At 39.5% G+C, this 26404-nt stretch overlaps 1 protein-coding gene and 1 pseudogene across 1 annotated transcript in view; one reads left to right on the plus strand and one right to left on the minus strand.

The window, feature by feature from the left end:
* MDGA2 (MAM domain containing glycosylphosphatidylinositol anchor 2) overlaps nucleotides 1–26404 on the plus strand; it is a 1032115-nt gene that overhangs the window by 485909 nt on the left and 519802 nt on the right. The window lies entirely within an intron of this gene.
* On the minus strand, nucleotides 8425–9558 carry LOC136336041 (lupus La protein pseudogene; annotated as a pseudogene).

Consider the following 26404-nt stretch of genomic DNA (forward strand, 5'->3'; position numbering starts at 1 on the left):
AGAAATCAAGGAAGATACTAACAAGTGGAAGCATATACCGTGCTCATGGTTAGGAAGAATAAACATCATTAAAATGTCTATATTACCCAAAGCAATTTATAAATTCAATGCAATACCAATTAAAATACCAATGACATACTTCAAAGATATAGAACACATATTCCAAAAATTTATATGGAACCAAAAAAGGACACGAATAGCCTCAGCAATCTTAAAAAAGAAGAAGAAAGTGGGAGGTATCACACTTCCTGATATCAAGTTATACTACAAGACCATTGTACTCAAAACAGCCTAGTACTGGCATAAGAACAGGCATATAGATCAATGGAATAGAACAGAGAACCCAGAAATAAACCCACAGTTCTATCGACAACTGATATTTGACAAAGGAGGTAAGGAAATACAATGGAGTAAAGACAGCCTCTTTAACAAATGGTGTTGGGAAAATTGGACAGCTACCTGCAAAAAAATGAAACTAGATCACCAGCTTACACCACTCACAAAAATAAACTCAAGATGGATAAAAGACTTGAATGTAGGCCGTGAAACCATAAGCATCTTAGAAGAAAACATAGGCAGTAAGCTCTCCGACATCTCTCGGAGCAATATATTTGCTGATTTATCTCCACGGGGAAGTGAAATAAAAGACAGGATAAACAAATGGGACTATATCAAACTAAAAAGCTTTTGCACAGCTAAAGACAACAAGAACAGAATAAAAAGACAAACTACACAATGGGAGAACATATTTGACAATACGTCTGATAAGGGGTTAATAACCAAAATTTATAAAGAACTTGTAAAACTCAACACCAGGAAGACAAACAACCCAATCCAAAAATGGGCAAAAGAGATGAATAGACACTTCTCCAAAGAGGACATACAGATGGACAATAGGCATATGAAAAAATGCTCAACATCACTAATCATTAGAGAAATGCAAATTAAAACCACAATGAGATATCACCATACACCAGTCAGAATGGCGCTTATCAACAAAACAACACAGAATAAGTGCTGGCGAGGATGTGGAGAAAAGGGGACCCTCCTGCACTGCTGGTGGGAATGCAGACTGGTGCAGCCACTGTGGAAAACAGTATGGAGATTCCTCAAAAATTTGAAAATCGAACCGCCTTTTGACCCAGCTATCCCACTTTTAGGAATATACCCCAAGGACACCATAGAACGGCTCGAAAAGGAGAAATGCACCCGCATGTTTGTGGCAGCATTGTTCACAATAGCGAAGATCTGGAAACAGCCCAAGTGTCCGTCAGAGGACGAGTGGATTAAAAAACTTTGGTACATATATACTATGGAATACTACTCAGCCATAAGAAATGATGACATCAGATCATTTACAATAACATGGATGGACCTTGATAACATTATACGGAGTGAAATAAGTAAATCAGAAAAAAAACTGAGATGAATCCATACATAGAAGGGACATAAAAATGAGACTCAGAGACATGAACAAGAATATGATGGCAACAGGGGCGAGGGGGTTGGGGGAGTGGGGAAGGGGTGAAGAAGGAGAGAGGGGTTAGGGGAGGGGAGGGGCACAAAGAAAACCAGATAGAAGGTGACAGAAGACAATTTAACTTTGCGGGAGGGGTATACAGCACAATCAAATGTCAAAATAATCTAGAAATATTTTCTCTCAACATATGTACCCTGATTTATCAATGTCACTGCATTAAATTTAATAAAAAAATATTAAAAAAAAAAAGTGAAAAAAACAAAAAAAAAACAAAAAAACAAAGATATAGCCTACCTACTCTCACTACTATGGGTAGAAAATACAGCAACCAATTAAAAAAAAAAGAAAACTGTAGGATATATTTAGATGGTTGTTTAAAATATGGATTTTACTATTGTAAAGATACATAAAAATCTTGATTAACTATCATAATACAGGTTGTGGTGAGCTGGCACCAGTTCTTAATGGCTTTTGAGAGGTGCTTATTAAACACATGATTATTTAAAATTAAATAGATTATCTTACAATTAAATAGATTATATTAAAACTAAAGGTAATTTGTCATCAAAACTAATTACATCTTATTTATTATACTGCATCTTGTTATTACTGATGTTCTTGGAGTTATATGTGTCTGTTGTATCTTTATGGGATAATGTGCACCTCTTCCTAACACTACATTCAATATTATTATATTGGTAATTTGAAATAAACTCATTGGAAGTGCTTACATCACAGAAATTGGCAAATATTACAAATCAAGGCGTTTTGTTTGTATGTGTTTGGTGATCTCTTTGTTAGACAATTACTAGCACACCACTGAACATAAGTGTGATCTTGTAGCAACATTCAAAACAAAACAATCATAATATTTTGGAGGAAAAGTCACAAGTATTTTTCAAAGTTTACCTGAAGATACTAACTAGGGACAAGATAAAGAAAGCACTAGTCAGTAAGAAAAATTTAAAAATTCTTTGGAGTTTCCATAGAAGATAAAATTGGGAATGTAGAGAACTTAGTTAAGCCCTGCACTGTAGATAAAGTGGAAAATGTATTAGCCATCAAAAATTATTTTAAAGGTACCCTCTTTCAGTGATACCACAGAAGGCAAATTTTATTGTGTTCAAAATTGTGCTTTAAAAAATGATGAAAGCTTCAGTTAACCCAGTTTTTTAAACCTACTTGGAAGAAAAGATTATGAATTTTAATAACGGCTGTTTTATTCTTTTTGTTCAATCCTTTTAATAGTGATGTCTAAAAGACATGTTAATTTGTCAAAGATTAGAAAGCAGAAAAGATAATGAAGAAATTTTTAGAAAGATGTGTATTTTTTTAGTGAATACAATAGAGATGAGGCTCAGAAGTACAAATAAAAAGTATTCAGAAATAAGACCTCTCTGCTCTTTGAAAATAACTGCAGTTATTATATTATTCCCCAAGGACATCTTGACTTGAAGAGTTTGCTTCTTGATTTTCTTCATGGGTTCAAGGAATGGTAATAATAGTAAAGTTCTGTGAAATAAAAAGTGGTTTGAGTGTCATCACTTTAGGTAGATCTATTACAAATGGAACATGACTTTGAGAGCTTACATTATTCCACAGAGGCAAGCAGACTTAGTCATGAGTCAGTGTTTTTCAGGGATTTTTGAACTCAAAGACAAATTATTGTTTTCTTTATGGAGGAGAAAAAAAGACATTATGGCAATGATAAGTCAAAACATTTGGATAAGGCAAATTAATTTATTGTTGATCACAAAGTAAGGAATGACTCATGATGTTGGTGTATAAGTGGACATAAGTCAAGGTGAGACACCTTCAAACTACTGCAAGGCAGATGTGAATGCTCTTGCCCTGTGGAAGGGACCACTGCAATGAAATGAAGTTGAGAATGGCTTATGATGGTCTCTGGATCCTGAAGCTTTCTAGCTCTTTGGCTTCCCTATGATGACAATTATAGTGATAGTCCTAAAATAAAGAGCATCATCAGTCATTTATCCTATAAGTTTTTGTTTGTTTGTTTTTTGTTTTTGTTTTTTATGACAGAGAAAGGCAGAGAGAGGGACAGATAGGGACAGATAGACAGGAAGGGAGAGAGATGCGAAGCATCAATTCTTCATTGAGGCACCTTAATTGTTCATTGATTGCTTTCTCATATGTGCCTTGACCAGGGGGCTAAGCCAGCAACCCTGAGCTTCAAGCTAGTGACCATGAGGTCATGTCTATGATCCCACGCTCAAGACGACGACTTCAGAGTTTTGAACCTGGGTCCTCAGCGTCCCAGGCTGCCGCTATATCCACTATGCCACTGTCTGGTTAGGCTCTTTCTAATACAATTCTGGTCTTTCACAAGACAATATAAATCAATTATTTTTTTTGAGAGAGGCTTGAAAATATTGTTCCATACCACTACTTACCAGTATCTGAATATTTTCTTCAGCAGTCCCCCCATTGAGGTCGTGAGACTGTAGGGAGAAAATATCTTAGTAATTTGAACCCATATGCCTAAATAAATTTAGATTCTTCCATATTTAAGATAATGTAGTATCAGTTCTCTATGATTCACCTTAGAGAAAGTTAAAGCAGTCTACAGCCATACCACCCTGAACGCGCCCGATCTCGTCTGATCTCGGAAGCTAAGCAGGGTTGGGCCTGGTTAGTACTTGGATGGGAGAAAGTTAAAGCAATAGTCTCTGATTGGCCAGGATATCACCGGGAGGATGCATCCTGGCTGGCAGGCATAAGCCACACAGAGAGGAATTATCCTGGTGAATTTGCCTTCATCTGGGCTCTGCCTCCGGCTTCATAGGCTTGAAAATGCAAATTTTTACTGAACTTGGGGAACTGCTTCATGCTAACCCACAAAAATTTAAAGTTCACAAATAGAATGATCATTTCTTTACATATATATTATGAGCAATTTAACTGCTAAAGAAGTAGTTTTATTCTTAGTCTAAAATATTCCTTTCATGTTAGAAGGCTGAAAGGAAAGTTAAATTTTAATCAAAAGAATTGGCCTTATGATTCAACACAGAATTGCTGTAAGTTTCAAAACCCATTCTGTTCCTCTTCATGAGAGTGAAGTCCAAGATACCAGGTTCTGCCAGGACAAATATTAGGACCTTTTCACATTATCCCTTCAGGTCTGTGCTTGAACAGGGACTACCACCTTTGTCTTTTGATTCTACTTTGTTCAAAAATTTCCCTATTGAGCTTCTGTCCTTCTGACTGATGGTCTAAGTGGGTTGTGCAAGCAAATTCATGGGGCAAAGGAGAATTTTACTAGAATTCCCATTTGTGCTTATCTCCATTTTTCCATTTTTATTTATAATGTACATAGTATAGAATGGGAATGTGAAACAGTCTATAGTGCACTCTTGTGTTGGTCACTGTTCTAAAGGCTTTTAATAAATTAGCTCATTTGATGTTTAGAATAGCCTTATGAGAAAAATACAGATGAAGTCCAGATTAGTTACATAATTTGTCCAGAATAGAGGAGCTGAGATTCAACCCAGTTTGTCTGGCTCCAAATTGCGTGCTCTTCACCACTCTGCCATGCTGCTTGTCCAAGTTGGTCCCTAAGTATAATTTATAGACAAAGGGTCCAAGGACATCAGTCTTTGAAGACACCATATTTAATTTGCATGTTTGGCGGTGGAAATGTCTGTTGAAAATCACAGTTCACAGACATCTACCACCATGTGTGTCCAAATACTTGAAGTGATTTTTTGGCATCACCTAAGGCAGTGGTGGGATACAAATACTTTAACAACTGATTCTCTGCCCTAATGACTATTTTGAGTATATATGTAAAAAAGATATACTGAAAGGGAGTTTATTATTTCATGCATTTAATACTTAAATAAGAACAATAAAACAGGTATACAAAACTAGATTATGTTATCAGAAAGAGAGGTTTTTTTTTAATTATGTGAGATACAAGGAGGCAAAGACAGACTCTCGCATGCTCTCCAACTGAGATCCACCAGGCAAGTGCCCTACAAGACAATGCTCTGCTCATATGGGCCACTGCTCTGTTGCTTGGCATTTGAGCTATTCTAGTGCCTGAGGCGAGGCCATGGAGCAATCCTCAGCACCCAGGGCCAACTTTTGCTTGAACCATTCAAGCCATGGCTGTGGGAGGGGAAGAGAGAGATAGATAGAGGTGGGGATAAGGGGTAGAGAAACAGATGGTCAGCTCTCATATGTGTCCTTACTGGGAATGAAACCCAAGACTTCCACGTGCTGGACTGATGCTGTACCACGGAGTCAACCAGCCAAGGCCTAGAGTGTTAAAATATTAATGAAAAAATATTAAATGATACCTGACAAGAAGCAATAAAAGTGTTATTTAAGATATTTCCATTTGGCTTCCTCACTTGCAATTTTGTTTACCCATGGACGGAATGAACACTACTATGGGCACTTAGAATATGCTGTTGTGCAGATAAACATTACAAAAGAGTAAGGAAGGCCCTGGCCAGTAGGCTCAGTGGTAGAGTGTCAGCCCAGTGTGTGAATGTCTCGGGGTTCGATTCCTGGTCAGGGCACACAGAAGAAGTGACCATCTGCTTCTTCAACCTTCCCCCTCTCCCTTCTCTTTACCTCTTTCTTCATCTTCTTCAGCTAAGACTCCACTGGAGCAAGTTGACTGGGGTGTTGAGGATGGCACCATGGCCTCGCCTCGGTGCTAAAATGGCTCTGATTGCAATGGAGCAATGGCCCCAGATAGGCAGAGCCTTGCCCCCTAGTAGGCTTGCTGGGTGAATCCCATTTGGATGCATGTGGGAGTTTGTCTCTCTGCCTCCCCACTTCTCACTTTAAAAAAATTGGGGGGAAAAAAGAATAAGGAATATAAATTTGTGATTTCCACATTGGGTGACTATTCAGGTGTCCACCTTAGAGAGAACCCTGATTACGAGTGCCATTTTAACAACTGGTTCGCCAAACTCAACAAAAAATTAGGTGTTGGTTCTACCAAACCAGTGCAAATCGGCTGAATCCCACCACTGACCTAAGGTCACTCTGGCAACATTTGTTATCACCAGAATTAAGGAGTGTTCCTTTCTTCATAACATTCAAATATCAGAGAATTCGCCACTCAGCTTGGTTAATGTGCAAAAGAATTCTCTGCAGGGCTATGCAGCCTAGTGCTCTCCTCTTAAGTTTCTTGTTTAGTTTACTCTCATCTAACTTCATCCAGGCAGGCTCATAAAACAAGGAGGCCTTATTCAAGGAAAAAGGTTAGTTTCTTTTATCTGAGCATGGCAAGTGCCCAGATGCTTAAATATATGCAACAGACCAAGAATAATTCAGAAAATAGTACCAACTATAAGGAAGAAAAACACTTTTTTGAAGTGAGAATCTTTTTAAAGGTGTTTTTGCTGCTGTATGTGGCATCCTGTTAATGAAAATATTATTTGGGCTATTTTAGTTCTGATCTCTATATACTTTCTGTTTTAACATTGTATGAGTTATTCTTTGCTGCTTTTTGCAGATGAATATTTCAAACAGCAGTTCATGAAGCTCAATCTTTTCTTCCTTATTGCATTATTTTTCTCCTCATTGAAACCTTCTGGGTATCTCAGAGCTAACTTTACATTCCACTGTCGACTGTGTACTTTTGATGAAACAGGAATAGTAAGTAAGATGGAGACCATAGAGAAGATTTTGGCTAAATATCAATTTGTCTATTCTAAGTTGACCTTTCTGTTTTGTTTAAACACTTAGCTTAGAATTTTAAAAAGTTTAAAGCACATCATAATGCTACAGGTTCTCAGAGTTGCTGATTGATTTGTCCTTTAGACTGTGTTTCTACAAACCCCCTGAACCTCCTTAGCCTTACACGACTCTCACCGCCATTGCCATGTGTGATAGGACATGGAAGCAATTTGCCTTTGCTCAAATTTGATGTCATTTCTGTCCATACTATTAACTCAGTGGTCTAGAATGCTCATAACCTTAAAGAACCCATTGGTTGTCATAGTAACTGATATTAAAGCTCAATATAAGCCTGTCTCTTGGATTATTCACATTTAATCATTTCTGGCATTTACATTCTTTAGGAACTCTGTGGACTAACCATAACACTTGTACCGAAGATGCCTTGCAAATTTAGGTTTGAACGAGGAGTCGATTCAGTGTTATTTTTAGCCCCCACTTGATGATTTGTTCAGACTCAGCCCAGTTCTATCAAATGTTAGTTCAGAGAACTCCAGGATGGATGTTCATCTAAACAGGCGTTATATAGACAAAGTTTTACTTTTTTCTATGAAGAATATATTTTATTAGATTGTACTAATCCATACTCATATTACAAAGGTATGGATATTATCTTTTGATATTTGAGTCATCTGAAATAACACAGAACTAACTGTACATCAAAAAAAAATCCACCTTAGCGGCTGGGCTCAGTGGTAGAGCATCAACTCAGCATGTGAATGTCCTGAGTTTGATTCCCGGTCAGGGCACACAGAAGAAGTGACCATCTGCTTCTCCACTCCTCCTTCTCCCCCTTCTCTCTCTGTCTTTTTCTCTTTACCTCTTCCACAGCCATGGCTCGATTGATTCGAGCTCAGCCCCAGGTGCTGAAGATGGCTCTGTGGAGCCTCTGCCCCAGGTGCTAAAAATAGCTAGTTCAGTTGCAAGCATGGCACCATATGGTCAGAGCATTGGCCTCAGACGGGGATTGCTTGGTGGATCCTGGTCAGGGTGCATGCAGGAGTTTGTCTTCCTATCCTGCCTCTCACTTGGAAAAGAAGAAAAGAAACAAAGAAAGAAAAAAACAAATCCTCATTTGGATAACAAAAAAAGACAAGTTAAACAACAACAAAATTTTACATGTGGACAGTGGAGTGGATCTAATTTGGTTTTCTTTGTAAAAGACTCCAAAGAAAAAGCAACCGAAAACCTAAATAAATAAATAAATAAATAATTTGTTCACTGAACTACTGGTCTCTGTCACCATTTTCTGTGTTCTGCTGTTCTGATGCAGGTTCTTCTTTGTCTTCTTGCTCTTTTTGGGGTCCAGATGCACCATTTTCAGTATGTGCATCATCACTTTAAATGCTTTGTAAAACTGTACTTTTCCTTTAGCAGACCCAGTCTGGGCAGCTTGGTTTCTGTTTCCTCTTCCTTTATATCTGCAACATTTGGACTTTCATTTGTTCAGGGATTCCTGTTGATCTGTGATTTTTTTCAATGCTCCTTTCCCACACCTCCAGCTAGTACTTGCATCTTTGGCTTTCTCCAGTTTTTCCTTAACTTTTTCTTTAAATAGAATTATTCTCTCTTCTGCTCTGCTGACAAAGTTTATCTATTTTATTTGACCATGATCTGAGGAAAGGATGTGCAGATAATCTCTGAAGCTCTGATCATCTAGGACCCTCAAATTTCAGCAAGCAGCCAATCTCTTCTAGAAATTTCATTTCAGCATTCTCTGCTAACTTTTTTCTTCTTGCTTTTGTTTAGCTTGTAATTTAGCTTCCACTTTATTTTGCTTTCTTTCTTAAAGAAATTTCTTTTTTCAAAGTAATCCTTGAAAAGTATTAGCAGATCTGTGTCTTTGTACTTTTGTCCAGGGGTTTCCACAAACCTTTTGACAGATCCAATGCCCTCAAACACAGCATATTGACCTTTTAATGCTCTGTGCAATGTTCTTCTCATCTGAATGTTTAGTGACCGTTCTCTCTAACCATTCTTTTTTGTCATCAGGGGTTACATCAGTAGAGAAACCTTTAATACAAACAGACCTGTTTTTTTATATCATTTTTAGACTCATCAGTCAGTTCAGGGAGGGTTTTGTTTGGAGAGCTTTTGATTTTTTAGTTTTAGCTTTACTTATTCCTGTGAGATCTGCCTTTGTTCTGCTTAGTGCTCCTACTCTTACATTACAGTCTGTTAAATGGTTTAACCTATTGAACTTTATTATTATTTCCAGGGGTACCTAGCCTTCATTCAGTTTGATTTGTTCCTTTAAAAATTTGTCCTGTGCCAAATTGAATCTCCAAAATAATGCTCAATCTGACAACAAATTTTGGCTTCCAAACAGCCATTTTGTCTTTACCATTTTTGGCCATTTTGGCTATCTTTAAGGTACCAACCTGTAGAACCGGGCCGAACCCAGCCAGAGGATCGTTAAGAATGACTGCAGCATTTCCTCTTCCCAGCGCCACCGGCTGGCCTAATACACTTTTTAAAATTGCTTATTTACTATCAGTATTTTTCTATGCTGTTTATCTCTTTGGCTTATCTTTGCAATGATTTCTATGGTATTTTTAAACTGTTTTTAAAATAGTACTCTGAACCTGACCTGTGGTAGTGAAGTAAATAAAGTGTCGACCTGGAATGCTGAGGTCGCCGGTTCAAATCTGTGGGCTTGACGGGTCAAGGCACATATAGGAAGCAACTACTATAAGTAGACGCTTCCTGCTTCCTCCCCTTTTTCTCCCTCTCCCTCTCTTACTCTCTCTCTCTTTCCCCCCTCCAAAAACCAATAAATAAAATCTAAACGAACAAGAATTACACTCTGAGTATTGAGGGGAAATTAGGCACATTCAAGAAAACCTCTCAGGAAATGATTTTGTAAATTCAGTAGCCACGGACACCATCACAGCCGCCTGGCCCATGCAGGTTTGCATTGGATTCGGACAGATGGTAATGAAACAACGGAGCCAAGAACTGGTGGGCTATCATCTTTAATCCTAGCTTGCACTTGTGGGCAAGTAAAAACACACACTGGGATCCAAAACCCACTCATTCAGTGCTCACAAAGCTACTAACTTATCCAAGTTTCCTAGAATCAAAGGTTTCTAGCTTACCAGCCTTATTCACCTCTGTTCCCCATCTCCTTCCTTCTCCCTGCACAAACTCTGCACAAGCTGGCTTCTCCTTCAACACTCTGCCATCTTGGCTGCTTCTCTGGCCTCCTCCATGTGGCCCTTCTCTGCTCTCCAACCTGCTCTCTGCTCTAATGTTCATCTCAGGAACCGAGAGAGCAAGCTCCCGGTATGCCCCACTTTATAGTGCAGAAATCAAAACCTTTAATCCAATATACAAAATAAGGAAGTCTCTAGTACAAAGTCACTTATCTGAGGCATGATGGGATTGCACCAACCCACATCAAAAAGGGTAGGAAAGGCTTAGTCCTAAAACCAAGCCCCAGACTACAAGGATCCTGCCTGCCCACAGCCCACCCCAACACACATTAATATAATAATGCCCATTCCAAGCAAGAAGGGCAACTAATATCACCTGGGTGATGGGCTTCCACGTGAGCAGTGCCATCTTTAACAAAGTGACCATAATATAATTTATCTGCCTAACAGACTCCTAGACATATCCTATGCCCTGTATCTTGGATGACTTTGTTCCTCCTATCTAGGGGCTTAGTAAAGGTTTTACCTCCTGCTTAAAATCTGACTATCCTCTTTCACATCTCTTGGGTCATTCTTTTCCTAGGAATATGTGCACTGCATTGCATGAGCATGCAAAACTTAAGTATGGTTGTATGCAGTCTTCAAGAAAAAGTTGACCCTATGAATAACACTTAAATTATCCCTTATCTGAGATATTAATTCATATTGCATTTATTTAAATAACTCATTGTTCTCATCTGAGCTTTTTAATCTTTCTCTCTATGTAGTTCAGCCTTCCACTTAGAATTATGTTTGGGGCTATGGTATCTTTTTCCCCCCTAAATTACCTTTTTCTAGCTCACACCAGTTGAGGCTGAAAGAATTTTCTCCCTTTATCTCTGGAGATGCAGTTATTTTCTGTCTAGGATCCTACCCCCACCTTCCAGAAGAAAGAACACTCTATTATCAGCAACAGCTTATCTGTTGAATATGTATGAAGTGTCCTAGATGTGAGAGAGTCTTGTCAGTCTCTTACATAATGGCTTGGTGGTGACAGTGAGTCCTCTTCCTTCCCCCGTGTTTCCTGAACTAGAGTCTTTTCTGTCCGAACGTGCACTGCCCTCCTCAGCTCCTGGCCCTCTGCTTCTCTGTCCCTCTCAGATTCCTCAGTTGTCAGAATTCACTTTCCTGTGACAAGCCCTTATTTTCTAAAGTTGTTTTTCTTCTCAAAGCCCCTACTTTATATAATCTATGGCATTCAGTAGCAACATTCAGAACACTGTTAAACATTACCAATGAATTATTAATTCTGTTACTTGTCAAATATTGCTATGAGGGAAAGAGTTCTGTGTTGAAATAGAACTTAGAAAGCCTGAATTTAAACAAACCAAACCATTCTCCTCACCAGAGAACAGTTACTATTGTGAGTCTCTTATGAGGGGGGAAAAAAAAAGCAACATTCATAAAACATGCCTCCCTTGTTAAACATTTTAGAACTCTCACTTATGCCCCCCTCCCCACTTTTTAAGGGACAGCCTTCACACAAAGGCCTATATGTGTGAGTAGAGGCATGATGTTATGAAAATAAACCTTAATATTTTCAGTCTGTATGTGTGTACTTTCCTAAAATTGACATGCTTGAGAAAGGGTGGTGAGAAAGGGTGGGTGGGATTTAAGTTCTTTTCCTCCACCCATGATAATCACTCTTAACCTTTCATTAAAAAAGAAAAAAAAAACCCACCAAATCATTAACAGCCTTAATTTTTTGTTATTGTTGTTGTTTCACCTCAAGGCAAAAAACACATGCAGGGTATCAAACACACAGAAGTTTTTTGTTGTTGAAAAAGTGAGTGACATGTTTGGGTGACAAGTCCTTTTGCAACTACAATGATTTTCAATTCTTTTTAGCTTTAGCTTTCAAACAAAATTGAAGAGGAGCTTAATGAAGTTGTCAGTTGACAGGTTACTGGCAATAATTTCTGATTATGTAGAATGCCACTATATGATAGTCTTCCCAAAGCTTGGAAGAATTTCAAATAATTAAAATTCCCGTGTTTCTCAGTTTTTAAGGAAAATGAAGACTAGAAATGAGTGATGTAAACACTTAGTTTTATTCTAGCAACAAGTTATGATCATTCAGTATATATGAGTTAATTGGGGGAAAAACAGCCCCATCCACCTGGAAGAGATGCATTTCCAATAAACAGTTTTTAAAAATGTGACATATTTATGTTGTTTATATTGATTATGTACAAATATCCTTTTAGTGATGACTCAAAGAACTTCTATCTCAGCCTCAAATATACTCACATGCCCCCCCCCAGGTGATATAAATATAGATCAGTAAATGCAAGCATTTGAACATATTACCTCAAGATAAAATTCTGTGGAGAAAAGTGGACTGAGCATGATTCAAGGAGAAAAATAAATGATATAACATTTCTGAGTATTAAACGAGACCATTTTATTATTTATTTATTTACTTATTTATTTTTTAGTGGGAGAGAGACAGACAGACAGACAGACTGGAAGGAAGAGAGATAAGAAGCATCAATTCTTCATTGTGACATGTTAGTTGTTCATTGATTGCTTTCTCATATGTGCCTTGACCAGGAGGCTCCAGCTGAGCCAGTGACCGCTTTCTCAAGCCAGCAACCTTGGACTCAAGCCAACAACCATGGGCTTCATGCCAGTGACCTTTGAGCTCAAGCCAGCAACCACGGGGTTATGTCTATGATCCCATGCTCAAGCTAGTGACCCTGTGCTCAATCTGGTGAGCCTGTGCCTAAGCCGGATGAACCCGTGCTCAAACTGTTGACCTCAGGGTTTCAAACTTGGTACCTCAACAGCGTGTTGACGCTCTATCCTTTGCACCAGCATTAGTTAGGCTGTTTTTGTATTTTTAATAGATGGTATTGAGTATCAAATTGTTGTATATTCCATGGATTTATTTTTTAGATAAATAACAGTCTTTTAATAAGCAAAAATATGTTACAAAACATTTTCCATCTCATCTACAATAATAGGTCTTGTTAAAAATAAATTATCAAATATATTGTTGTTATTAAACAATTATTAGAAAGGTAGAAATAACATAAACATAAATGCTCACTTTTAGCTGTGGGTGAATTTATTTAATCTCAGGTCAGAACTGGATTTCTGTGGGCAGATTTTAACTTTGGGTGCAGGCCAGGCATATATCTTTTCTTTTCTTTTTTATATTAAAATTTTTGAAATTAAAATATAATTCACATACTATAAAAGCCACCTTTTTAATATGTGCAATTTAATAATTTTAATATCTTTACATTTTATGGATTCACTTAAAAGAATGGTGCAACCATGTTAGTTTCTAATGTCAATAGTTAAAGTGCTACTTTGTGGATGAATTTATAAGAAAAATGTTAGATGTTAATCTAACAATATGTGAGAGTTACCTGGATTTTCAAAAGTCTTTTAAGAGATACATGGATAATAAATCTTTGAAAGCCACAATTCTACTTACCACTCTTTGGGAAGTCATTGCTCTGATAAAATTTCAGTTTCCTGTTCTGGTTCCAAGTTTCCTCTCCTTCTCTTCTCAGGCTATCTGGCTGTTTCTTAGTGAAGCTCTTGAGGAATTGTAAAGGATTAATTATGCAGTTATTTTAGATAACTGGGTATCGCTTTTGGGTTCAGCCATTACAAAAATTATATTGAACAACTCTATGTACCAGGCAAAATTGCAGGCACTGAACAAACCAACAGTGAATGAAATGATGAAAAGCTCCCCTTCTCATGGACATTCTGATAAGGGGGCACAGACAAATATATAAGTAAAATATAGGAATATAAAGGGGGAGACCTGAAAGAGGTAGTCTGGAACAATTTAAAGTTGCAACAAAATATTTGGGAAAAGCTGATATTTAAGTAAATACTGAAAGGTATAAATGTGTGGCAAAACATTTCTGGAAGAAGAATCAGCAAAGACAAGATAACACCAGTTGTTAATGAGGAAAGTCAGTGTGATTGGACTAGTGTGAGCTATTAAGTGTAAGAGATGAGATCTGAGAGATCTGATAGGAATTTAAAATGATACATTGCTGTGGAAAACAGTATGAAGATTCCTCAAAAAATTAAAATAGAATTACTGTGTGATCCAGGAAGCCCACATCTGAGTATATATCCAAACTAATTTAAAGTAGAATCTCAGAGAGCTATTTGCACACCCATGTGTATAGCAGCATCGTTTACAATAGCCAAGAAGTAAAAGAACCCGAGTGTCAATCAACAGGTGGAAGGATAAACAAAATGTGGTACCTATGTCCACTGAAATATTATTCAATCCTAAAAAAAGAAAAGAAAGCTTGTCACATACAACCACATGGATAAGACTTCAGGATATTATACTAAGTGAAATAAGCTAGTCACAAAAAGATGAATACTGTATGGTTCCACTCATACGAGGTATCTAAAGGAATCAAATTCATAGAATCACATAATAGAATGGCGATTATCAGAAACCAGGAAAAGGTAGAGATGGGAAATTGCTTAGTTGGTATGAATTTCAGTTTTGCAGGCTGACAAAGTTCTGGAGATCTGTTGCACAACAATGTGAATATATGTAACACCACGGAACTGTGCAATTAAAAATGGTTAAGACGGTAAAAAAAAAGAAGTCACAGAAAATACAATTGTTAGTTGTTTTTTTTTTTTTGCATTTTTCTGAAGCTGGAAACAGGGAGAGACAGTCAGACAGACTCCCGCATGCGCCCGACTGGGATCCACCCGGCACGCCCACCAGTGGGCGACGCTCTGCCCACCAGGGGGCGATGCTCTGCCCATCCTGGGTGTCGCCATGTTGCGACCAGAGCCACTCTAGCGCCTGGGGCAGAGGCCACAGAGCCATCCCCAGCGCCCGGGCCATCCCTGCTCCAATGGAGCCTTGGCTGCGGGAGGGGAAGAGAGAGACAGAGAGGAAGGCGCGGCGGAGGGGTGGAGAAGCAAATGGGCGCTTCTCCTATGTGCCCTGGCCGGGAATCGAACCCGGGTCCTCCGCATGCTAGGCCGACGCTCGTTAGTTGTTTTTTTTATTGAGACTTTACACATGCTTTGTTCTTATCCTAGCCCCTTTGCTAATTTCTTTCCATCTCTATTAGCAATTGTCCCATCGTATAATAATAATTACCTCTTTTCATTCTTGTCTTCCTCGTAAAAATGTATGCTCCCTAAAGGCAGATTGGAATCCTGTTCTCCCTTGCATCTTTATAGCTTGGTAATGAAAGAACCATAACACATGCCTAACACATCTTGCTGAATGAATGAATGAGTAAAGAATAAAAACATTAGCCATTTGCTATATCACTCATTATTTTCAATCATTTATGTATGAGGAACAAGACACACACAATCAAACCACTTGGAAATACCAGACATCATATTTCTTAGACAGTAGGACTATACTGTGCCAATATGAGTTTTTCATTCATTAATTGTTTTGTAAATAGAAGAGATTCTAATTTAATATTTATGAAATTACTCACAGGTGGCTGAGCTGAAAAGCAAGTTATTTTCTCAATTTCATAAAATAGAGCTGACATACTGACCATATGTTAGATTTTTCCTATTTCAGACATTTTTGTTTTTCATAAGGTATTCCAGTTAGAAGTGTTTTCTTGCAAAATTAAAATATACTGCTCACAAAAATTAGGGGATATTTCAGAAATGAATATGAAGTAATAAAATATCCCCTACTTTTTTGTGAACAGTATATATAACCTGTCACACATAAATGTATTATTTTCCTTTATTGAGACGTCACTCTCACCTTGTCCTTCTGCTCATCCTTTTGCTGATTCTTCCTGTATTCTAACATCTAGATATGTTTAGCCTTTTGGTACACATTTAGCTTTTGATTCGGGTTGTCACTTCCAAACTGTTCTGCCATTAACACTGATGTTTTATCACCAAAATGGGATGATGATGTATGTTTCAATTTGCAAGGAAAGCACAGTGTGTTAACAGATTAAATTTTTTCTTTCTTTCTTTTGAAAGAAAGTAGTAGTATGACTTATTAAAATGTTTGAGTACACTATTGGGAGATCTTAAGGTCTTATATTCTAAACCAGCACTTTTTAACTAATTGCCATGGCACAGTAGTATGCGGCAAAAATGTTTAAAACAGGCAGTACCTGACTATTTAGTCAGGGGCACGGACTTCTTTTCCCTCAATTGTTAAAAAAAGAAAATGACAGCAGCCAACACAACAGTAGTCATCCAGTATGAATGAATCAGAATTATACAATTATTTTGTCAGATTGGCAAAAAATATAATACATTTTTTGTAGCACTGCAGACTTTTAGTAATTAGTTTATGTGTGCTATGAGATGAAAAAGGTTGAAAATCACTGTTCTAAACCAATACAAACAATGCAAATGATATATTTCTGAATCTAGTTGACATATTATCTAACAAATACAGTTATCATAAGAATATCTGTAAATTGATTAATATACAGTGTGTCCGTAAAGTCATGGTGCACTTTTGACCGGTCACAGGAAAGCAATAAAAGACAATAGAAATGTGAAATCTGCACCAAATAAAAGGAAAACTCTCCCAGTTTCATACCTATTTAGTGCAGTTCAATGTGGGCTCACGCCCATATTTTTTAGGGCTTCTTAGATAGCTATCCTTTATAGCCTCTACAGACTCGTCATTGACTGATGGCCTACCAGAATGGGGTTTTTCCACCAAACTGCCGGTTTCCTTCAACTGTTTATCCCACCGAGTAATGTTATTCCTATGTGGTGGCACTTCATTATAAACATGCCGATATTCATGTTGCACTTTGTTTTTTTTATTATTATTATTTTATTTTATTCATTTTAGAGGAGAGAAAGAGACAGAGAGAGAAGGGGGGGAGGAGCAGGAAGCATCAACTCCCATATGTGCCTTGACTGGGCGAGCCCAGGGTTTTGAACCAACAACCTCAGCGTTCCAGGTCGATGCTTTATCTACTGTGCCACCACAGGTCAGGCCACTTTGGTCACGATTCGAATATAGCGAGCCACAGCACACACTGAACTTACCTCTGTATCATCCACATCTCGACTGGCATGGCTGTGGGCTGCTCTGCTGTATACATGGTGTTACGTCATCATCTGCACATGTGCACATGCTGCCATATCATCCTACAGAAACTGGGAGGGTTTTCCTTTTGTTTGGTGCAGATTTCACATTTCTATCATCTTTTCTTGCTTTCCTGTGACTGGTCAAAAGTGCATCATTACATTACGGACACACTGTATGTTAAGCTAGAGGGTGAGTGATTTAGTTATGTCCACATTTCTCTGGTTCTCCTTTTTGGCTAGATGTATACCCAGTCTGGCAGATTAAGTTTTCTTAATCCTACATATTTTGTCCATAAATAATTTTAACCCTTTAGTGTTATAACTAGCTCACTAGATTATGAAAGAATACATAGCTAACTCATTAAAATAATGTGAAAAATAGTTGTAAGGTCAGTGGATAATGGGGGATGGTCACGTGGGGAACCCAGACCCGCGAACTTTGGCTAGGACCGCCCACAACCAAGCGTGCCAAAAGAGGCTTCACAGGAACCCTTTAGAAAAAGCAACCATCTGCCAGCCAGTGAGATTTCACAACGTCATATTAGCCCAACTTCCCTAGAGGACCCTTTTAAATATCTCCCACATGGTTTAATCCTTGCAACTTCCCTGGCCTCCATCTCCTCCATCTTTCTTTCTTTGGGGCCAGGGAACCTTGCCGGGTGGGATGCGCACTCTGTACTCAATAAAGCCTTTTGTTATTCCTCACTTCGTGGCTCTGGCCCCTTCCTTCCTTCTCGGCGGGGAAAAATACCTTACATTTTGGTGCTGAAAACCCAGGAGGAGTTGAAGTCCACAAGGACTGCTCCTCTTCCTCATCCCCTCCGAGAAAGAACCAGGATCTTCGACCTTCCACCCACTTCGGCGCACGGTGTGGTAAGTCCCCTGCCTCCAGCCACCCTTGAGTTCTTTCTTCCGAGACTCCCTGTCTGAAACTGTAGCTACGTCAGAGAAGTTTTTTCCGTTCTGAGTGAGTGTGTACTTGCGGAGACGTCCCAAGCATATCCACTTTACCTTTTCCATCCATGGCCAGACCTTGAGATTTAGAATGCTAATACTCAAATCTGACCACTCCAAGGACTAAAGGCAGCTGTGGGGGCACAGGTATCTCCCTCCCAAAAGAAGAAGAAACGGTTCTCCTCCTCTGTGGCCAGGCCACAGAACCCACTGAATTAGCCTCCTGAAGGGACCTTCAGTTTTATCACTCTCACCAATTTAACTATCGCCAAAAAAGCTGGGAACTGATTGGAGATCTCTTACATACACGGCTTCTAATTATTCACGCACCCGTCCTTAATCTCTGTGCCACCTGTTCCACTGCGCAGGCCTTTATCTGGCCAGAGAAACCTCACCTAAACTTTCACTCCTAATCTTTCCTTCTCCGTGGACTCACAACCCTCTTTCCCTCCTGCCTGATTTCCAGGGACCCCCCCCCTGGGTACTTTTCTCTGGTCCCTCTGCGGACCTCTTTTGTGATCAGGTCTCTTCCCTCTGAGAGCCCCCTCCCCTGCTTTTGCAAAATCCTGTTTCTTATTCACCACTACCATCTCTCTTTCTCCTCCCCTGCTGGTCAGGGCCCCTTCCCTTCTCCACTGTGTTCTTAAACCCCTCCTCTGTCAGGCCATTCTCAGCCTGGCATTAGCTCTTACACTGAATTTCAGGACATCCAACCCCAATTTTCTTGCAGGAAGTTCTGGCCCTGTCCTGCCTTTGGCTCCAGCATTTCCTGCAGGATCTGGGTGCCGGGCTCCACACGAGCCCCCCTCCTCAACCTCCCCAAACCCGTATCCTGGACCTGTGAACATGACATTTAAAGTTTTTAATGGTCTCAACTAGTAGAAACAGGCCAAGGCTATTCGCCAGGCCTGCATTGCATATAGCAGAAGGTAATGCTCCAAACCCCAGCTCTTGTGGCAACCCTGAGGCCAGTGGAACAACAGAGGCAAGGCACAGGAAGTGCCTGATCCAAATCCAAGCCACAAAGAGAAACCCCACCAGCAGCTTGCTTTAAGTGTGGCAAGCAGGACCACTGGTCCCTGCAGGGCCCCTGCCAGCAGCTGCCCACTGAGCCCTGCCCTGACTGCAAACAGCCTGGTCACTGGCAGAGTGATTGCCCCTTTGGGCAACAGGTTTTTCCTCAGTGCCTCTATGTGGAGGACAAGCTGCCCGAATGGAAGGCCAATCCAGCCAGGTGGGTGCATCGCTCAAACTCCTAGGACACGGCCTGGACTCGGAGAACCCAGGGTATGCTGCAATGAGTGTGTAAGTCCATCTCATTTCTTGTGGACACAGGGGCTACCGTTTCTGTTCTGGACCTCTAATTCCCTCACAGGTCTCGGTTATAAGAATGGATGGGACCCCTTCCTTTCCCCTTTTTATGCTACTCCTGACATGCAGTTTTGCCTCAAGCTTGCCTCCTTACAGGACCACTGGCAGTCGGAACCACTGGACTCCATTCATCTTCAGCTCAGCAAAAGGCTGGACCCTACAAATCCCCCTATTACTCCTTTTATTTTTAATCCTTACAAGACAGCATCTGCGAAGTTTCTCCAATCACGGACACACAGATATTCCTCCTGACACCCCTCAAAGCCACCACCTTCCAATCTCCCCTTCCCCACGACACCCCTAATCAGCAGGAAGTGGCCAGACGAATAAATGGCACCCCTTTTCTATTTAACACAAAAGGTCAGAATGTAAGGTCGGTGAATAATGGGGGATGGTCACGTGGGGAACCCAGACCCGCGAACTTTGGCTAGGACTACCCACAACCAAGTGCGCCAAAAGAGGCTTCACAGGAACCCTTTGGAAAACAGTGACCATCTGCCAGCCAGTGAGATTTCATCACGTCATATTAGCCCAACTTCCCTAGAGGACCCCTTTAAATTCTCCCACGCGGTTTAATCCTTGCAACTTCCCTGGCCTCCATCTCCTCCATCTTTCTTTCTTCAGGGCCAGGGAACCTCGCTGGGCGGAATGCGCTGTACTCAATAAAGCCTTTTACTATTCCACACTTCGTGGCTCCGGCCCCTTCCTTCCTTCTCGGTGGGGAAATATACCTTACATTTGGTGGGGAAAAATACCTTACAATAGTGATTATTTTTATTGTTCTATTTTGAGACATGACTTGCTTATGTATATTGTCATTGTATCTTTTTTTTTTTTTTTTTTTTTTTTTTTGGTGACAGAGAGAGAGACAGACAGACCGGAAGGGAGAGAGTTAAGAAGCATCAATTCTTTGTTGCAGCACCTTAGTTGTTCATTGATTGCTTTCTCATATGTGTCTTGAACTGGGGGACTACAGCAGACCGAGTGCCCCTTGCTTAAGCCAGCGACCTTGGGCTCAAGCTGGTGAGCCTTGCTCAAACCAGATGAGCCCGTACTCAAGCCTGCAACCTCAGGGTTTTGAACCAATGATGCCAAAAGCAATCAAGGCTCAACTACAATAGGATAGTGCATAGAGCCCACACAGTGGCATACCTGGTGCCCCCAGCTCGAGTAACAGGGAAAGCCGTGTCCCAGGGCCCTACAGCACCTAATCTACAAGGCCATTCTACCAAGTCTGGAAGATTTAGCAGCTCTAACTAATACATAAAAACAAATAATAAGGAAGCAGGCAAAATGAAGAGTCAAACATATCTCAAATGAGGAGAAATCTCAGAAAAAGAACTAAACAAAATGAAGGCAAGCAAACCACCAGATATAGAGTTCTAAACTATAGTTATATTGGTGATCAAAGAACTTAATGAGAACTTCAACAGTATGAAAAAGGACATGAAAACTATGTAACAAAATCAGTCAGAAATGAAGGATACACTAACTGAAATGAAGAATGATTGACAGGGCAACCACAGCAGAGTAGATGAAGCTGAACTCCAGTCAGCAATGTGGGATATGAAGAAGCAAAAACCACCCAATCAGCACAGGAAAAAAAGCAAAAAAAAAAAAAAAGAATTTTAAAAAAGGTAGTGTAAAGATCTTCTGGGACAACTTTAAGTATACCCTCATTTGCACCATGGGGGTACCAAAAAGAGAAGAGAAAAAACAAGAAATAGAAAACGGCCTGCCTGAACTATGATGGCACAGTGAATAAAGCATCAACTTGGAATGCTGAAGTTGCCAGTTCAAAACCCTGGGCTTACTGGATCAAGGCACATATGGGAATTGATGCTTCCTGCTCCCCTCTTTTCTCTCTCTCTCCCTCTCTCTCTATCTCTCTCTTCTCTAAAATGAAAAAATAAAATAAAATAAATGAAAAACCTATTTGAAAAAAATAATACCAGAAAACTTCCCTAACCTGGTGAAGGAAATAGGCATACAAGTCCAGGAAGCACAGAGAGTTTCAAATAAGGTGAACTCAAAGAAGGCCACACCAAGACACATCATAATTGAAGAGCAGAAGATTAAAAGCAAAGAGAGAATCTTAAAAACAGCAAGAAAGAAGCTGTTAGTTATCTACAAGGGAGCTCCCTTAAGACTGTCAGCTGAATTCTCAACAGAAACTTCTCAGGCCAGAAAGAATTGGCAAGAAATATTCAAAGTGATGAAAAGCAAGGCCCTCCAACCAATATTACTCTATGCAGCAAAGCTATCATTTATAATCAAAGGACAGATAAGGAGCTTCCCAGACAAGGAAAAACTAAAGGAATTTATTACCACCAAACCAGTATTACACAAAATGTTAAAAGAAAAATAAAAAATATAAAAATGAAATGGCAATAAATACTTATCTATCAATCAACAATTAAATCTAAAAAACAAAATAATTGAGCCAGCAGAACAGGAACATACTCATAGATATAGAGAGCATTTTGACAGTTGCTAGATGGGAGGCGGCCTGGGGAGATGGGTGAAAAAAAGTAAAGGAATTAAGAAGTACAAAGTAGTAGTTACAGAGTAGTCATGGAGGTGTGAACTACAGCATGGGATAATGTCAACAATATTCTAATAGCTATGTATGGTGTCAGATAGTAGACCTATCAGGGTGATCATTTAATTTTATATAATGTTTGATCACTGGGTTGTACACCTGAAACTAATATACTATTGTATGTCAACTAATTAAAAAATAAAAAAATATATTTTTAAAAAAGTAGAGTCTATTTTGTTCCAGATGATCTTCTCAAAGGAGTTTATATAGCAAACAGCCTTGAAAGACAGAAATAGTGTCTCTGTCTGGAACAACAGTCAGGCATGCTTACTGTCCAGTACAAAAATCTGGGTTCCTTGGGACAAATAAACTAACTACATAATAGTTTCTTCCACAAAATTTCTAAGGCTTGTTACCCATATTTTGGTTGAAACCTGGGAAAAGTGTGATGTTTCTGCCTCAGAACATTTATGTGTGGGAAGTCCGCAAAACAAGTGCCCAGTGAGGCATCTTCTCCATTGAGTGTCCAACAGGTAGGCCACAGAATCAGTGGATAACGCAGTGATCTTCTTTCTTTCTTTCTTTCTTTCTTTCTTTCTTTCTTTCTTTCTTTCTTTCTTTCTTTCTTTCTTTCTTCTTTCTCTCTCTCTCTTTTTTCTAAGCCTTTGGTTTATATTTCAAATTTTAGTAGATCAATTAATTTTATTATTTATTTATTTATTTATTTGTTGGGGTGACATTAGTTAATAATATTGCACAAGTTTCAGGCATACAATTCTGCAGTATATCATCTGCATATTGTATTGTGTGTTCACCACTCAAAATCAAGTCTCCTTTCATCACTATCTATCTCTGCTATATGCTCTTTTACCATCCCCCAGCCCACCTTCCTCCTGGTAATCACCACACTATTGTTTGTGTCTATGAAGGGATTAAGCAAAAAACAAAATGAAACAAAACTCATAGACCTCATCTTTCAATGAGGGTGGGGAGAAAGAGCAAGGATTTATAACTATGTTTTAAAATTGCCACAATATCTTAAGTCATAATTTTTAAACAGATACAAATATTTGTCTGTAAGGGTGTATTAATTTATTAAATGGTGATAGAAAGGCAAGTAAACAATAAAACTTAAAAATACACTGCCATACAGAATTCACCGACTGTAGTATTGCCCCCTGAACAAAGCATGACCTACTCCATGTGATCTGTTGCTGATATTGAGTATCCTGCTCCCTAAAAAATTCAGAGCATTGTTCTGGCTTTAGCAGTGAAGCATTCTCATGCAAGGGTACAGTCTGAGGTTGCATTCTTTGCAGTAGTGTAAGGGTAGGAATACACAGACTTGGTCTAATCTTATGTAAAGCATTGTGATACCTCAGATACCACAGGGACTAAGACACTCATGTTCTGCCCCCAAATTTCCCTTCCATGGCCTTACATGATACAGCCATCTAAGACTTCTTAAGGCATTGCTGAGACCCTCTGGACACTACTATAATAAACTAAGTGTTCTACTGTGTGAATGTTTTCCTACTATAGAAGTGTCAAGTTACTGGTCAAATTTCTCCCATTACCTTCTCTAGTTATCAGTTCTTCAGAAACAGAATCTGCTACTCAAAGGGAAATAAAAAGAACAGACTTTTAAAAGTTTTTTTATTTCCAATTAGTGAGTTTCTTATCCCTCTGCACTTAAGCTCATCCCTGTCCTACTTTTTATAGGAATATCTAAATCTGTTTCTCTAAAAAAGAAATAAGGTAGTTTATGGTTAATGCCTCTGTCGTCTAAACAACAAACTTTGAAGAAGTTAGAGTGAACATAAGAATTTTGGAGCCCTGGCCGGTTGGCTCAGCGGTAGAGCGTCGGCCTAGCGTGCGGAGGACCCGGGTTCGATTCCCGGCCAGGGCACATAGGAGAAGCGCCCATTTGCTTCTCCACCCCTCCGCCGCGCCTTCCTCTCTGTCTCTCTCTTCCCCTCCCGCAGCCAAGGCTCCATTGGAGCAAAGATGGCCCGGGCGCTGGGGATGGCTCTGTGGCCTCTGCCCCAGGCGCTAGAGTGGCTCTGGTCGCAACATGGCGACACCCAGGAGGGTCGCAACATGGCGACGCCCAGGATGGGCAGAGCATCGCCCCCTGGTGGGCAGAGCGTCGCCCCTGGTGGGCGTGCCGGGTGGATCCCGGTCGGGTGCATGCGGGAGTCTGTCTGACTGTCTCTCCCTGTTTCCAGCTTCAGAAAAATGCAAAAAAAAAAAAAAAGAATTTTGGTAAAAAAGATGAATCAAAACATAAATTTAGCCCTGGTCGGTTGGCTCAGAGGTAGAGCGTCGGCCTGGCATGCAGAAGTCCCGGGTTCAATTCCCATCCAGGGCACACAGGAGAGGCGTTCATCTGCTTCTCCACCCCCCCCTTCTTCTCTATCTCTCTCTTCCCCTCCCGCAGCGAGGCTCCATTGGAGCAAAGATGGCCCAGGCGCTGGGGATGGCTCCTTGACATCTGTCCCAGGCGCTAGAGTGTCTCTGGTCGCAACAGAGTGATGCCCCGGAGGGGCAGAGCATCGCCCCCTGGTGGGTGTGCCGGGTGTATTCCGGTCGGGTGCATGCGGGAGTCTGTCTGTCTCTCCCCATTTCCAGCTTCAGAAAAATACAAAAAAAACCCAAAAACATAAATTTAATTTTGGGTTTCAAATATACTATTTTTTTCTAAGTTCCAATAGCAGTGTCTTTTGAAATTATTTTACCAGCCCTAGCCAGGTAGCTCAGTTGGTTGGAGTGTTGTCTCAACACACCAAGTTTGCGGGTTAGATGCTCAGTCAGGGCATATACAAGGATTAACCAGTGACAGTATGAGTAAGTAGAAAAATGGATCAATGTCTCTTTTTCTCTCTAAAAATTAATACAGTGAAAACATTTTTTAATAAATTATTTTACCATTGTTATTTGAACTTATTTACTAGCTATTAGAGAAATAAACCAAGATTTTTTAAAATTAATTATGTTTACATAGATTCTAGGGTAGCCCCAAATGCATCCCCCCACCTCCTTATTCCCCTCAACATCTCCCTTGCTCCCCTCCCTAGAGTGCTCTTCCCCCTTTCCTTTAGGTTTATCCCATCCTATCATCCCCTTTTCCTCTGTCCTCTTTTCCCCTGTTCCTTTTGATCCCTCCTCTGTCTCAATTCCATTCCTCAGTTCTCATTGTTCCTTGAGTTCCTCAAATGAGTGAGGTCATATGATATTTTTCTTTCTCTACCTGGCTTATTTCACTTAACATAATAATTTCCAGGTCCATACTTGTTGTTGCAAAAGGTAATATGATAATGAGCATAAAACAAATCAAAATTTATGGGACATAGCAAAAGCAGTAGTGAGAGGGAAGTTCATAGCATTACAAGCATACCTTAAGAAGCTAGAAAAACCAAAAATAAACTATTTAACCTTGAATCTAAAAGAACTAGAAAAAGAACAGCAAGTAAAGCCCAGAGGTAGTAGAAGGAAGGAAATAATAAAGATCAGAGCAGAAATAATGACATAGAGGCTAAAAAAAAAATACAGAAGATCACTGAAACCAAGAGCTCATTCTTTGAAAAGGTAAATAAGGTTGATGAACCTTTAACCAGACTCACTAAGAAAAAAAAGAGAAGACTCAAATAAATAAAATTAGAAATGAGAGTGGAGAAATAACTGACACAATAGAAATACAAAGGATTGTAAGAAAATAGTATAAAAAAATGTATGCCAAAAAATTAGACACCTAGGTGAAATGGACAAATTCCTTGAAACATATAATCTTTCAAAAATCAACCTGGAAGAATCAGAAAATCTAAATAGACCGATTACAACAAATGAGATTGAAACAGTAATCAAAAAACTCCCAACAACACAAAAACCCTGGGTCAGATGACTTCACAGGTGAATTCTAACAAATATTCAAGGAAGAACTAACCCCTATCCTTCTCAAACTATTTCAAAAAATTCAATAGGAAGGAAGACTTCCAAGTTCCTTTTATGAGGCGAGCATAATTCTGATTCCAAAACCAGGCAAAGACAACACAAAGAGAGAAAATTATAGGCCAATATCACTGATGAATTTAGATA

Source organism: Saccopteryx bilineata, chromosome 4 (genome assembly GCF_036850765.1).
Source record: "Saccopteryx bilineata isolate mSacBil1 chromosome 4, mSacBil1_pri_phased_curated, whole genome shotgun sequence".
NCBI lineage: Eukaryota > Metazoa > Chordata > Mammalia > Chiroptera > Emballonuridae > Saccopteryx > Saccopteryx bilineata.